The 15,302-nt window shown below is 43.5% G+C and overlaps 7 non-coding genes and 1 pseudogene across 7 annotated transcripts; all 8 read left to right on the top strand.

Annotated features, from left to right (window-relative positions):
• Positions 1 to 2,347: 2,347 nt before the first annotated feature.
• LOC141211732 (U2 spliceosomal RNA) lies at positions 2,348 to 2,542 on the top strand. Its single transcript, XR_012281669.1, has one exon. It is a non-coding gene; the product is annotated as a U2 spliceosomal RNA (small nuclear RNA).
• A 1,115-nt stretch (positions 2,543 to 3,657) lies between these two features.
• LOC141211477 (U2 spliceosomal RNA) lies at positions 3,658 to 3,848 on the top strand. The gene has a single exon (XR_012281450.1). It is a non-coding gene; the product is annotated as a U2 spliceosomal RNA (small nuclear RNA).
• Positions 3,849 to 4,963: 1,115 nt separating this feature from the next.
• LOC141211221 (U2 spliceosomal RNA) lies at positions 4,964 to 5,154 on the top strand. The gene has a single exon (XR_012281202.1). It is a non-coding gene; the product is annotated as a U2 spliceosomal RNA (small nuclear RNA).
• A 1,115-nt stretch (positions 5,155 to 6,269) lies between these two features.
• LOC141211209 (U2 spliceosomal RNA) lies at positions 6,270 to 6,460 on the top strand. Its single transcript, XR_012281190.1, has one exon. It is a non-coding gene; the product is annotated as a U2 spliceosomal RNA (small nuclear RNA).
• Positions 6,461 to 7,575: 1,115 nt separating this feature from the next.
• LOC141211538 (U2 spliceosomal RNA) lies at positions 7,576 to 7,766 on the top strand. Its single transcript, XR_012281510.1, has one exon. It is a non-coding gene; the product is annotated as a U2 spliceosomal RNA (small nuclear RNA).
• Positions 7,767 to 8,881: 1,115 nt separating this feature from the next.
• On the top strand, positions 8,882 to 9,072 carry LOC141211197 (U2 spliceosomal RNA). The gene has a single exon (XR_012281179.1). It is a non-coding gene; the product is annotated as a U2 spliceosomal RNA (small nuclear RNA).
• Positions 9,073 to 10,186: 1,114 nt separating this feature from the next.
• On the top strand, positions 10,187 to 10,278 carry LOC141211867 (U2 spliceosomal RNA; annotated as a pseudogene).
• A 789-nt stretch (positions 10,279 to 11,067) lies between these two features.
• On the top strand, positions 11,068 to 11,250 carry LOC141211682 (U2 spliceosomal RNA). Its single transcript, XR_012281634.1, has one exon. It is a non-coding gene; the product is annotated as a U2 spliceosomal RNA (small nuclear RNA).
• The last annotated feature ends 4,052 nt before the right edge of the window (positions 11,251 to 15,302 follow it).

Genomic DNA, 15,302 nt, shown 5'->3' with positions numbered 1-15,302 from the left:
CGAAAACAATAATTGATAACATAGATGGAGATAATAATATCAACGTTATATTGGATAAGGTAAATGTCTATTTTAATGATCTTTTTAATGTAAAAACTGTAGACCATGATTTAATACACACTTTCCTGGGGGAGATCAAGTCCACCCTAGATGCTGATGCCCAAAGTTTTTTATCCCAACCTCTATGTGAGGAAGAGATTTTAGAAACCATGAAGAGTTTTAAAAATGGTAAAGTGCCGGGCCCTGATGGTATCCCCATAGAGTTTTATATAAGTTTTTATGATATTTTAAAAGATGATTTGTTTAATTTGTTTTCCGAAGTTTTTAATAATAAGGTTTTACTCAACTCATGGAAGAAAGGTGAGGTATCACTACTATACAAAAAAGGTGACAAAACGGATCTTAAAAACTGGAGGCCGATAACTCTTTTAAATAGTGATTACAAAATTATGGCTAAGATCTGTGCAAATCGGTTGAAAAAGGTGATACATAAAGTAATTCATGCAAATCAGGTATGCGGGGTACCTGGGCGTAGTATCTGGGACAATTTAAACCTGGTGAAAGATTGTATTGAAGATGTAAAAACCAGAAAGACAAAGATGTCAATCCTAGCGGTGGATTTTGAGAAAGCTTTTGACCGCGTGTCTCATTTTTATCTTTTTAAAGTTTTAGAAAAAATGGGCATTCCGGGTGGGTTTTTATTGTCTCTTAAAGCTTTTTATAATGATTGTACGAGTAAGATTTTAGTTAATGGTTTTAAAACAAAAGAGGTAGTTTTAAAATCAGGGGTGAAGCAGGGTTGCCCTTTGTCCCCCCTGCTTTTTATATGTGCTATAGAACCCCTTTTATGTACAATACGCCGGGATAAGCAAATATGTGGAGTACCCTTACCCGGAGGGAACGGTCTACAAGTTAAAGTTGTAAGCTATATGGATGATGTAGCAGTGTTTGGATGTGATGTACCTTCAATACAAAAAACGATAAGCCAAATTCAGTCTTTTTGTACAGTTTCCGGTTTTAAAATTAATCTTACTAAATGTAATATTTTAAATGTCGGGGGGATGAGTTTACATGATGTACCAATTGAAGTTACAGATTCCATTACTATTTTAGGTGTTTCTTTTAATGAATCTAATAATGGTTTTAATAGCTGGGATGCGGCAGCACAGAAAATTAATCAGAAAATCTGCATGTGGAATATGAGAAAGCTGTCAATGGAAGGTAAAGTTCTGATTGTAAAAATGGTGATATTACCTATCCTGTTATATCTTAGTTTGGTGTTCCCCCCTCCTACAAATTTGTTGAAACGAATTACAAAAGTATGTTTTACCTTTTTTTGGGGCTCAAAAATGGAGAAACTCAAAAGAGAAATTGTGACAAAGCCAAAGGTTAAAGGTGGGAAAGATTTCCCTGTTTTAGATAAGTTTCTTTTAATACATTTTTTCTGTTTCTGTTTTAAAACCCTTTTTAAAGATAATTACCTTTCCTATTTTATGCGTTTTAACACTGGTTTTCTCATGAGAAGGTTTGGTTGGTTTGAAACGGTTTTATCCTTTCCTTATGCTTTTAACCTACCTGCACATTATGAGATTTTAAAGAAAATTATTCTTGATTTTAATTTGAATAAGAAACAGACAGGGGATCTATGTAACAGCAAGACACTACTCAAACAAATTAGTACTGATGTGACGTTGTGTGATATTGAACGTTATGATGATGACAAAACTGTACACATATGGAAAATGATTAACGCCCCTTATCTTTTTAATGTACAGAAAGACATGTCTTGGAGCTGCGCACACCACTGTCTTCCTTGCCGGGCATTCCAGTACAGAAGAGGTTTTGTGAGGTCTGCCATCTGCCCAAGAGAAGGTTGTCAAGAAGAAGAGACAGTGAAGCATCTTTTATGGACTTGTGCTTTTGCTAAAGAGTTCTGGAGAAGATTAATCCCCCTGCGCGAGAAAATGGTGGACCTCAAGGACTTTAATTTTGCATCAGTGTTATATGGTCTTCTGGAATGCCCAACAATGGACCAAAAAATAATGGCGTGGAAGACAGTGAATTGTGCCAAGATAGCGCTCTGGAATGCTGGAAATATTGCTGTTTTTAAACATGAAATGTTACCAGTAGATGATGTTTTAGCCTTTTGTAAAAGTGAAATGTACATATACTATTTATTGGACAGGAAAAAGAATGTAACGTTGGCAGGCAAATGGCTTTTTAACCTATGGAATATTTGAAGTCTTGTAAAATTTGCTGTGATGGAATTTTTATTTTTCTTTGAAGTCCCGAAAGTGTAATGTGGATGTAATGGTTTTATTTCTGTAATTTGTTAAATTTTAAATAAACGGTTTTTATCCCCATGTGGGGGATAGCCAAATTAAAAAAATCTGTTCTTATCAGTTTAATATCTGATACGTCCCCTATCTGGGGACCATATATTAAATGGATTTTTAGAACAGGGAGATGGAAAAAGAGCTTGCTCTGTCCACTCCACGAATTGACCTGGTATTGCAGTATCTCCAGGACCGGTGCACCCCTTCTTTAATGCAGTTTCTAAAATCAGAAAGAATTGAATTCAATGTTTTTTGTTCATTTTGCTTGTTTGTTGGATTTTGGGATGGACTCTTTGGCTTTGCTTTTCTTCTCCTCATTGGATTTTTCATGTTCAAAGTTGCAGAAGCCAGATTACAAGCTCATTTTGGTTCAACTTCAGCAACTGTGCATTGCATTGCCATGTAATGTGATGCAATGCTATCTTTCTAGCTCTCCCTTTTTACATCCTTTTGGATAAACAGACATATTAGGCAAGCATTTTGGAGCTTTCACCTAAATAACTACAGGTGGTGAGATAAGCTGCACAATATAATTGACCTTTCAGTATATTGTTGCACACACACCATCTATTTAGCAAATGCCCTTGTTATCAACAGCAGCCTTTTAAACTCACCTGAGCTAACAGGTATGTGCGCTGGTTACTCTGCTGCGCTTAAAATTTCTTTTTTGGTTTGCTACAATGCCTTTTCTGAAACGTTGTCTCCTTCTGCTGGAACACTGACTTCTTTCATTTAATGCCTGCAGACTATAAAAGAGAACCCAACCCAAAAAGTTTGGTTGATTAGTCTGTGGCATTCTGTTAAACTGTTGCTTATGGCGGTCTCTGTGAGCTTCTCAGCGACATTCAGCCAGCCAGGTATCCTGCCTGCAGTAGATGGAATGTGGCAATGGAACGCTGGCTGCGCGTGTCATAATAGGCTCTGAGCCTTTATATACCTGTGCACAGCAGCAGCCACCTTCAGTCTGCTGCTGGACAGCCAGCAGCAGCAGCAGCAGGAGAGGTATGTAATCAGGAGCCCTCCTGCTAAGGGTAGACAGCTGCTCGTTCCACCCCACCCCCCGCCTTAATTGGTTCTCCTCCCTTCCAACGGTGTTGAGGCGGGTGGGAACAGCAGGGGGTGAAGGTGCTGTGTTTAAAGAGGTGGAGTTATGCAGATCTAAAACGCGTGGATTGCAGCAGCAGCAAGCCGAAAAGTGCAGGCATGTAAGGGATCTAGAGGTTGACAACATGTCTTCTTAACGGGAGTCCAGGAGCTCATCTCCACAAATGGACTTTTCAGGATCCTTGGGTGGCTCCGTAGTTTGAAACCAATTCTGGTTATCGCTTCTCGGCCTTTTGGCTAAGATCAAGTGTAGTATCTGTTCTTATCAGTTTAATATCTGATACATCCCCTATCTGGGGACCATATATTAAATGGATTTTTAGAACAGGGAGATGGAAAAAGAGCTTGCTCTGTCCACTCCACGCATTGACCTGGTATTGCAGTATCTCCAGGACCGGTGCACCCCTTCTTTAATGCAGTTTCTAAAATCAGAAAGAATTGAATTCAATGTTTTTTGTTCATTTTGCTTGTTTGTCGGATTTTGGGATGGACTCTTTGGCTTTGCTTTTCTTCTCCTCATTGGATTTTTCATGTTCAAAGTTGCAGAAGCCAGATTACAAGCTCATTTTGGTTCAACTTCAGCAACTGTGCATTGCATTGCCATGTAATGTGATGCAATGCTATCTTTCTAGCTCTCCCTTTTTACTTCCTTTTGGATAAACAGACATATTAGGCAAGCATTTTGGAGCTTTCACCTAAATAACTACAGGTGGTGAGATAAGCTGCACAATATAATTGACCTTTCAGTATATTGTTGCACACACACCATCTATTTAGCAAATGCCCTTGTTATCAACAGCAGCCTTTTAAACTCACCTGAGCTAACAGGTATGTGCGCTGGTTACTCTGCTGCGCTTAAAATTTCTTTTTTGGTTTGCTACAATGCCTTTTCTGAAACGTTGTCTCCTTCTGCTGGAACACTGACTTCTTTCATTTAATGCCTGCAGACTATAAAAGAGAACCCAACCCAAAAAGTTTGGTTGATTAGTCTGTGGCATTCTGTTAAACTGTTGCTTATGGCGGTCTCTGTGAGCTTCTCAGCGACATTCAGCCAGCCAGGTATCCTGCCTGCAGTAGATGGAATGTGGCAATGGAACGCTGGCTGCGCGTGTCATAATAGGCTCTGAGCCTTTATATACCTGTGCACAGCAGCAGCCACCTTCAGTCTGCTGCTGGACAGCCAGCAGCAGCAGCAGCAGGAGAGGTATGTAATCAGGAGCCCTCCTGCTAAGGGTAGACAGCTGCTCGTTCCACCCCACCCCCCGCCTTAATTGGTTCTCCTCCCTTCCAACGGTGTTGAGGCGGGTGGGAACAGCAGGGGGTGAAGGTGCTGTGTTTAAAGAGGTGGAGTTATGCAGATCTAAAACGCGTGGATTGCAGCAGCAGCAAGCCGAAAAGTGCAGGCATGTAAGGGATCTAGAGGTTGACAACATGTCTTCTTAACGGGAGTCCAGGAGCTCATCTCCACAAATGGACTTTTCAGGATCCTTGGGTGGCTCCGTAGTTTGAAACCAATTCTGGTTATCGCTTCTCGGCCTTTTGGCTAAGATCAAGTGTAGTATCTGTTCTTATCAGTTTAATATCTGATACGTCCCCTATCTGGGGACCATATATTAAATGGATTTTTAGAACAGGGAGATGGAAAAAGAGCTTGCTCTGTCCACTCCACGCATTGACCTGGTATTGCAGTATCTCCAGGACCGGTGCACCCCTTCTTTAATGCAGTTTCTAAAATCAGAAAGAATTGAATTCAATGTTTTTTGTTCATTTTGCTTGTTTGTCGGATTTTGGGATGGACTCTTTGGCTTTGCTTTTCTTCTCCTCATTGGATTTTTCATGTTCAAAGTTGCAGAAGCCAGATTACAAGCTCATTTTGGTTCAACTTCAGCAACTGTGCATTGCATTGCCATGTAATGTGATGCAATGCTATCTTTCTAGCTCTCCCTTTTTACTTCCTTTTGGATAAACAGACATATTAGGGAAGCATTTTGGAGCTTTCACCTAAATAACTACAGGTGGTGAGATAAGCTGCACAATATAATTGACCTTTCAGTATATTGTTGCACACACACCATCTATTTAGCAAATGCCCTTGTTATCAACAGCAGCCTTTTAAACTCACCTGAGCTAACAGGTATGTGCGCTGGTTACTCTGCTGCGCTTAAAATTTCTTTTTTGGTTTGCTACAATGCCTTTTCTGAAACGTTGTCTCCTTCTGCTGGAACACTGACTTCTTTCATTTAATGCCTGCAGACTATAAAAGAGAACCCAACCCAAAAAGTTTGGTTGATTAGTCTGTGGCATTCTGTTAAACTGTTGCTTATGGCGGTCTCTGTGAGCTTCTCAGCGACATTCAGCCAGCCAGGTATCCTGCCTGCAGTAGATGGAATGTGGCAATGAAACGCTGGCTGCGCGTGTCATAATAGGCTCTGAGCCTTTATATACCTGTGCACAGCAGCAGCCACCTTCAGTCTGCTGCTGGACAGCCAGCAGCAGCAGCAGCAGGAGAGGTATGTAATCAGGAGCCCTCCTGCTAAGGGTAGACAGCTGCTCGTTCCACCCCACCCCCCGCCTTAATTGGTTCTCCTCCCTTCCAACGGTGTTGAGGCGGGTGGGAACAGCAGGGGGTGAAGGTGCTGTGTTTAAAGAGGTGGAGTTATGCAGATCTAAAACGCGTGGATTGCAGCAGCAGCAAGCCGAAAAGTGCAGGCATGTAAGGGATCTAGAGGTTGACAACATGTCTTCTTAACGGGAGTCCAGGAGCTCATCTCCACAAATGGACTTTTCAGGATCCTTGGGTGGCTCCGTAGTTTGAAACCAATTCTGGTTATCGCTTCTCGGCCTTTTGGCTAAGATCAAGTGTAGTATCTGTTCTTATCAGTTTAATATCTGATACGTCCCCTATCTGGGGACCATATATTAAATGGATTTTTAGAACAGGGAGATGGAAAAAGAGCTTGCTCTGTCCACTCCACGCATTGACCTGGTATTGCAGTATCTCCAGGACCGGTGCACCCCTTCTTTAATGCAGTTTCTAAAATCAGAAAGAATTGAATTCAATGTTTTTTGTTCATTTTGCTTGTTTGTCGGATTTTGGGATGGACTCTTTGGCTTTGCTTTTCTTCTCCTCATTGGATTTTTCATGTTCAAAGTTGCAGAAGCCAGATTACAAGCTCATTTTGGTTCAACTTCAGCAACTGTGCATTGCATTGCCATGTAATGTGATGCAATGCTATCTTTCTAGCTCTCCCTTTTTACTTCCTTTTGGATAAACAGACATATTAGGCAAGCATTTTGGAGCTTTCACCTAAATAACTACAGGTGGTGAGATAAGCTGCACAATATAATTGACCTTTCAGTATATTGTTGCACACACACCATCTATTTAGCAAATGCCCTTGTTATCAACAGCAGCCTTTTAAACTCACCTGAGCTAACAGGTATGTGCGCTGGTTACTCTGCTGCGCTTAAAATTTCTTTTTTGGTTTGCTGCAATGCCTTTTCTGAAACGTTGTCTCCTTCTGCTGGAACACTGACTTCTTTCATTTAATGCCTGCAGACTATAAAAGAGAACCCAACCCAAAAAGTTTGGTTGATTAGTCTGTGGCATTCTGTTAAACTGTTGCTTATGGCGGTCTCTGTGAGCTTCTCAGCGACATTCAGCCAGCCAGGTATCCTGCCTGCAGTAGATGGAATGTGGCAATGGAACGCTGGCTGCGCGTGTCATAATAGGCTCTGAGCCTTTATATACCTGTGCACAGCAGCAGCCACCTTCAGTCTGCTGCTGGACAGCCAGCAGCAGCAGCAGCAGGAGAGGTATGTAATCAGGAGCCCTCCTGCTAAGGGTAGACAGCTGCTCGTTCCACCCCACCCCCCGCCTTAATTGGTTCTCCTCCCTTCCAACGGTGTTGAGGCGGGTGGGAACAGCAGGGGGTGAAGGTGCTGTGTTTAAAGAGGTGGAGTTATGCAGATCTAAAACGCGTGGATTGCAGCAGCAGCAAGCCGAAAAGTGCAGGCATGTAAGGGATCTAGAGGTTGACAACATGTCTTCTTAACGGGAGTCCAGGAGCTCATCTCCACAAATGGACTTTTCAGGATCCTTGGGTGGCTCCGTAGTTTGAAACCAATTCTGGTTATCGCTTCTCGGCCTTTTGGCTAAGATCAAGTGTAGTATCTGTTCTTATCAGTTTAATATCTGATACGTCCCCTATCTGGGGACCATATATTAAATGGATTTTTAGAACAGGGAGATGGAAAAAGAACTTGCTCTGTCCACTCCACGCATTGACCTGGTATTGCAGTATCTCCAGGACCGGTGCACCCCTTCTTTAATGCAGTTTCTAAAATCAGAAAGAATTGAATTCAATGTTTTTTGTTCATTTTGCTTGTTTGTCGGATTTTGGGATGGACTCTTTGGCTTTGCTTTTCTTCTCCTCATTGGATTTTTCATGTTCAAAGTTGCAGAAGCCAGATTACAAGCTCATTTTGGTTCAACTTCAGCAACTGTGCATTGCATTGCCATGTAATGTGATGCAATGCTATCTTTCTAGCTCTCCCTTTTTACTTCCTTTTGGATAAACAGACATATTAGGCAAGCATTTTGGAGCTTTCACCTAAATAACTACAGGTGGTGAGATAAGCTGCACAATATAATTGACCTTTCAGTATATTGTTGCACACACACCATCTATTTAGCAAATGCCCTTGTTATCAACAGCAGCCTTTTAAACTCACCTGAGCTAACAGGTATGTGCGCTGGTTACTCTGCTGCGCTTAAAATTTCTTTTTTGGTTTGCTGCAATGCCTTTTCTGAAACGTTGTCTCCTTCTGCTGGAACACTGACTTCTTTCATTTAATGCCTGCAGACTATAAAAGAGAACCCAACCCAAAAAGTTTGGTTGATTAGTCTGTGGCATTCTGTTAAACTGTTGCTTATGGCGGTCTCTGTGAGCTTCTCAGCGACATTCAGCCAGCCAGGTATCCTGCCTGCAGTAGATGGAATGTGGCAATGGAACGCTGGCTGCGCGTGTCATAATAGGCTCTGAGCCTTTATATACCTGTGCACAGCAGCAGCCACCTTCAGTCTGCTGCTGGACAGCCAGCAGCAGCAGCAGCAGGAGAGGTATGTAATCAGGAGCCCTCCTGCTAAGGGTAGACAGCTGCTCGTTCCACCCCACCCCCCGCCTTAATTGGTTCTCCTCCCTTCCAACGGTGTTGAGGCGGGTGGGAACAGCAGGGGGTGAAGGTGCTGTGTTTAAAGAGGTGGAGTTATGCAGATCTAAAACGCGTGGATTGCAGCAGCAGCAAGCCGAAAAGTGCAGGCATGTAAGGGATCTAGAGGTTGACAACATGTCTTCTTAACGGGAGTCCAGGAGCTCATCTCCACAAATGGACTTTTCAGGATCCTTGGGTGGCTCCGTAGTTTGAAACCAATTCTGGTTATCGCTTCTCGGCCTTTTGGCTAAGATCAAGTGTAGTATCTGTTCTTATCAGTTTAATATCTGATACGTCCCCTATCTGGGGACCATATATTAAATGGATTTTTAGAACAGGGAGATGGAAAAAGAGCTTGCTCTGTCCACTCCACGCATTGACCTGGTATTGCAGTATCTCCAGGACCGGTGCACCCCTTCTTTAATGCAGTTTCTAAAATCAGAAAGAATTGAATTCAATGTTTTTTGTTCATTTTGCTTGTTTGTCGGATTTTGGGATGGACTCTTTGGCTTTGCTTTTCTTCTCCTCATTGGATTTTTCATGTTCAAAGTTGCAGAAGCCAGATTACAAGCTCATTTTGGTTCAACTTCAGCAACTGTGCATTGCATTGCCATGTAATGTGATGCAATGCTATCTTTCTAGCTCTCCCTTTTTACTTCCTTTTGGATAAACAGACATATTAGGCAAGCATTTTGGAGCTTTCACCTAAATAACTACAGGTGGTGAGATAAGCTGCACAATATAATTGACCTTTCAGTATATTGTTGCACACACAACATCTATTTAGCAAATGCCCTTGTTATCAACAGCAGCCTTTTAAACTCACCTGAGCTAACAGGTATGTGCGCTGGTTACTCTGCTGCGCTTAAAATTTCTTTTTTGGTTTGCTACAATGCCTTTTCTGAAACGTTGTCTCCTTCTGCTGGAACACTGACTTCTTTCATTTAATGCCTGCAGACTATAAAAGAGAACCCAACCCAAAAAGTTTGGTTGATTAGTCTGTGGCATTCTGTTAAACTGTTGCTTATGGCGGTCTCTGTGAGCTTCTCAGCGACATTCAGCCAGCCAGGTATCCTGCCTGCAGTAGATGGAATGTGGCAATGGAACGCTGGCTGCGCGTGTCATAATAGGCTCTGAGCCTTTATATACCTGTGCACAGCAGCAGCCACCTTCAGTCTGCTGCTGGACAGCCAGCAGCAGCAGCAGCAGGAGAGGTATGTAATCAGGAGCCCTCCTGCTAAGGGTAGACAGCTGCTCGTTCCACCCCACCCCCGCCTTAATTGGTTCTCCTCCCTTCCAACGGTGTTGAGGCGGGTGGGAACAGCAGGGGGTGAAGGTGCTGTGTTTAAAGAGGTGGAGTTATGCAGATCTAAAACGCGTGGATTGCAGCAGCAGCAAGCCGAAAAGTGCAGGCATGTAAGGGATCTAGAGGTTGACAACATGTCTTCTTAACGGGAGTCCAGGAGCTCATCTCCACAAATGGACTTTTCAGGATCCTTGGGTGGCTCCGTAGTTTGAAACCAATTCTGGTTATCGCTTCTCGGCCTTTTGGCTAAGATCAAGTGTAGTATCTTTCGAAAAGGCGGTTTTGGATGTTGGCCGCCCTAGTAGATTGATACATTATGCACACTGGGGTTTAGGCGCTTGTTAGTACGCCAGGTGGCTAATATAGTCATCTGGTGGAAAGCATGGCCCCCCAGGATCGACGCCATTGGGCCGGGAAAGATCGAAAGCCCGAAGTGTGAAGTGCCCCAGGAGTGGTGACCCTGGGGTGCCTTAACTCACTGGGATTGGGAACCCCACTTGAGTTTATGGCACATTTGCACAAGCACTTCAAATTTTCTTTCTTCGCACACACCCTTATTCCGGGCCTTCTGGCCTTAGGATGGGGAATTTTTCAATTCCCGGTCGAAGGTCCGGGCAGTATTATACTGTGAAACCTTCACTATTTATTTAATTTCTTTGTCACTGTGTGTCCACTTATTCACGTGTGTCACGTCCTGCTAGGATTTTGTCGGGATGCGGTTCCCTTATGGGTTCCTCTCTTGGCAGGTCTAGGGGGGGAGTGTGTGGCCATCAGGTTCCGCTCCCCCCTGAACCCCCCTGGCTCTCCTCTTTCGGGAGGAGAGCGTTGTTGGCTCCCCTCTTCCGGGAGGGGAGCACAGTCTTTGGCTCCCAGTGCCTTGCTCGGGTGAGAACTCGGGCAGGTGCTGGGGGTAAGATTGGGTCGCCTCTGGCTTCGGCTGGAGGTGGCTTTTTGTCCCTGTTCCTCGCTGTGGCCTTTTGGCTCGGAGGGACGGGGAATGGTTTGGGGGACCCTTCTCCTTTTGGAGAGGGTTTCAAGAAGACCAGCATCCTAGTGCACTTTTTTTGTGGCACTTGTCACTTTTTTAAGCGCACTCGGGTTTTGTACACGAATTCGGGCTTTCGATAAAAAAAAAAATCTGTTCTTATCAGTTTAATATCTGATACGTCCCCTATCTGGGGACCATATATTAAATGGATTTTTAGAACAGGGAGATGGAAAAAGAACTTGCTCTGTCCACTCCACGCATTGACCTGGTATTGCAGTATCTCCAGGACCGGTGCACCCCTTCTTTAATGCAGTTTCTAAAATCAGAAAGAATTGAATTCAATGTTTTTTGTTCATTTTGCTTGTTTGTCGGATTTTGGGATGGACTCTTTGGCTTTGCTTTTCTTCTCCTCATTGGATTTTTCATGTTCAAAGTTGCAGAAGCCAGATTACAAGCTCATTTTGGTTCAACTTCAGCAACTGTGCATTGCATTGCCATGTAATGTGATGCAATGCTATCTTTCTAGCTCTCCCTTTTTACTTCCTTTTGGATAAACAGACATATTAGGCAAGCATTTTGGAGCTTTCACCTAAATAACTACAGGTGGTGAGATAAGCTGCACAATATAATTGACCTTTCAGTATATTGTTGCACACACACCATCTATTTAGCAAATGCCCTTGTTATCAACAGCAGCCTTTTAAACTCACCTGAGCTAACAGGTATGTGCGCTGGTTACTCTGCTGCGCTTAAAATTTCTTTTTTGGTTTGCTACAATGCCTTTTCTGAAACGTTGTCTCCTTCTGCTGGAACACTGACTTCTTTCATTTAATGCCTGCAGACTATAAAAGAGAACCCAACCCAAAAAGTTTGGTTGATTAGTCTGTGGCATTCTGTTAAACTGTTGCTTATGGCGGTCTCTGTGAGCTTCTCAGCGACATTCAGCCAGCCAGGTATCCTGCCTGCAGTAGATGGAATGTGGCAATGGAACGCTGGCTGCGCGTGTCATAATAGGCTCTGAGCCTTTATATACCTGTGCACAGCAGCAGCCACCTTCAGTCTGCTGCTGGACAGCCAGCAGCAGCAGCAGCAGGAGAGGTATGTAATCAGGAGCCCTCCTGCTAAGGGTAGACAGCTGCTCGTTCCACCCCACCCCCCGCCTTAATTGGTTCTCCTCCCTTCCAACGGTGTTGAGGCGGGTGGGAACAGCAGGGGGTGAAGGTGCTGTGTTTAAAGAGGTGGAGTTATGCAGATCTAAAACGCGTGGATTGCAGCAGCAGCAAGCCGAAAAGTGCAGGCATGTAAGGGATCTAGAGGTTGACAACATGTCTTCTTAACGGGAGTCCAGGAGCTCATCTTCACAAATGGAATTTTCAGGATCCTTGGGTGGCTCCGTAGTTTGAAACCAATTCTGGTTATCGCTTCTCGGCCTTTTGGCAAGATCAGTGGTGGTTTTCTGCTGCTGGTGTTGTTTGGAGGGCAGTTGTGACTGGGGTTCCCCCTTGTGGGGCCCTAGTGTGCGATTGAGCGGCGATTGTGTTTATCTGCTGTAAAAATGGTGGAGAAAACACGTGGATTAGAGGACTCGGTCCGTCTGAAGGTGGCTGCAGGTCATGAAGGAGAAATCGGTTTGGACCAAGTTTGCGTTGATGTCTTGAAGAACATTAATGGCTTGAAGGTAACGGATGTATTGGCACTGCAGGATTTTCAGAAACAAGGAATTTATGATATCACTTTTGTTTCTTTGAGTATTTGCCAGAGAGTCTACATGGAGTTGGTACGAATGAAGGAAGAAAAGGAATTGAAATGCCTAGAGTTTATTGCACTGGAACCTCTGTTCCAGCAGACATATAAGTATGTGGTTGTGCACATGTATAACCCTAAAGTTCCGGATGAGACTGTTTCCAATTTTTTAGCTCGGTATTGTAGTGAGGTTAAATTTTTGGGAAGAATGAAGAACAAATACAATTATCTAAATGGCAAGAGGAGATATGTTGTAAAACTGAGACCGGATGATAGAGCTATTGGGGGTGCCAAGAGCATTCCTGCACAGTTTTCTATCGGAGGAGAAAGGGGATTTTGTTTTTATAATGGACAGATGGAATATTGTAGGAAGTGTCATGAGTTTGGACATGTTCAGAAAGATTGTCCAGTGCAAGGTGATGTTTGTAGAGGTTGTGGGAAATCTGGGCATGTTGCAAGTGGTTGCCCAATGAATAAGGTGTGTGATTTGTGTGGACATGCAGATCACCTTGCAAGGAAATGTAGATTGTGGGCTCAGATTCCTAGGTCACAGGTGGACGCTGAAGAGAGGCAGAAGAAGACTCGGCAGGAAAGTGGGGAGGAGGGCGAAGGCTCAGACTCAGAGGGGGAAAGCCAAAAACAAGATGGTGGTAGGGGAAGAGACCATGCGGTGCCCAAGATGGAGGAAAAGGGGCGGAGCCAGAAGAAAGTTGGTTTGAGGGAGGGGCTGGAAGTAATAAACAAAGTAGCTGATGTGCATGGCCCGGGTGATGGGATGGATTTGTCTAATATGGCGGAGTCAGTGAATCCTGTTTTGGGAAGAGATGGGGGTGAGGAAATGGAGGTTTTGGAGGAGGAGGATTCTGATTCGGATGGAACTATAACCCCTCAGCAGCGTGATAGGGTTAACAGTGATTGGAGTGAAAATGAGGAGGAAGATGATGGCAAGGAGGAGAGTTATGCCTCCGTGATTAAAAGAAGTAAGGTGGAGGGGTGTTGGTCTGGGGGGCAGGAAGATCCAGTCTCCCTAAGACCAGGTTATTCTAACAGGGACTCGAGTTCTGAGTCGCCTGATATACGTAGAAAAGTGGGTGGCAGGAGTGGGTTTTCTCCTGGTTCATGATGGATTGGGTATGGTGGAGATTTTTTCCTGTTGTTATGATGGCGTTGTGTGTTGCTTCTGTGAATGTACGAGGGATTGGTTCTGCTTGTAGGAGAGCAGGGATACTGGAGTACATTGAGAGTGTGAATGCAGATATTGTCTGTCTGCAGGAATGTGTAATTAAATCTGCCCCGCATGAGAGTGAGTGGAATAAGGGGCAATCTTTTTGGTCCCCATGCTCAGAAAACAGGAATGAAGGGGTGGGCATTTTACTGTGTAATTCCAGTCTAAAGGTTTTAGAGTTTAAAGTAATCATACCTGGGAGATGTTTGTTTTTATTAGTGGATTTTTTAGGTCAGCGGGTACGGGTTTTTAATGTTTATGCCCCTGCTGATAAACAAGCAAGAGTTGGGTTTTTGGAGTCTCTAAAGTTGTTTTTACCAGGCAGAGACTTCACTATAGTGGCTGGAGATTTTAATTGTGTCAGATCCGCAAAAGATCGTAAGAGCTCTACGGAAGGTAGGACTGATGTTACGTCTAATATTTTAAATCAGATTGTGCAGGATTTACGCTACACGGATGCTGGTCTGATGGTTGGGCCAAGTGATAAGTTCACATACATATCAGATAGTGGACGTAGTGTTTCCCGAATTGACTATGTTTTTATGTCTGAAGGGATTAAGGTGGCCAAGTGCAACCACGTGATGACGACTTTTTCTGACCACAAGATGATAGTGGTAGATCTGTGTATAGCTGAGTCCCTGGCTTTTGGAAAGGGACTCTGGAAGCTGAACGTAAGCCTGCTGGAAGAGGAGAGTGTTAAGGTTGGTTTTAATAAAGTGTTTTTGTCTTGTGTGTCTGAACAGCACCTTTTTAAAGATTTGCTAGAGTGGTGGGACTGGGCTAAGGAGAAATTTGCATGTTATTTTAAAGGGGTGTGTTTTAGGAGAGCGAAAGCCAAAAGGGATCATGATGCTGCTGTTATTTCAAAATTGGAAGTACTCCATAAGTTTAAGAGAGCGGGGATGGAGGTGGATAAAGAGATTGCAGATTTGAAGGACGAACTGAAGAAGATACTTATTGAAAAAGGGAAGACTATTATGTTTAAGGCAAAAATAAAGCACATGGAGGAAAATGAGCAATGTTCGAGATACTTTTTTAAAAAATGTTTTAAACCTAAAGGGGTTTTTAAGTCTGTTTTTTCTCCTGCAGGGGAGGTATCTGGGGATGAGATGATTGGCAGTATTCTTTCCTTTTATGAAACACTCTTCTCTAACGATAGTAGAGCCAGTGATGCGGAAATTAATGATTATTGCAAAGTATTAACTAATAATATTCCTGAGGAGAAAATTGGGTTTTTAAGTGAGGAGGTTGGGAAAGATGAAATTAGACGGGCAGTGGATGGCTTGGCGAAAGGCAAGACGCCAGGCTGTGATGGTCTTCCTGCTGAATTTTATGTTAGATTTTGGGATATTATAGGTGTGGAGTTTTCACGGGTGGTGCAATATG

The sequence above is a fragment of the Phyllobates terribilis genome, unplaced genomic scaffold (assembly GCF_046119375.1).
Source record: "Phyllobates terribilis strain yellow unplaced genomic scaffold, ASM4611937v1 Scaffold_170__1_contigs__length_4071412, whole genome shotgun sequence".
Lineage (NCBI taxonomy): Eukaryota > Metazoa > Chordata > Amphibia > Anura > Dendrobatidae > Phyllobates > Phyllobates terribilis.
This window is presented reverse-complemented; position numbering and strand designations above follow the sequence as displayed.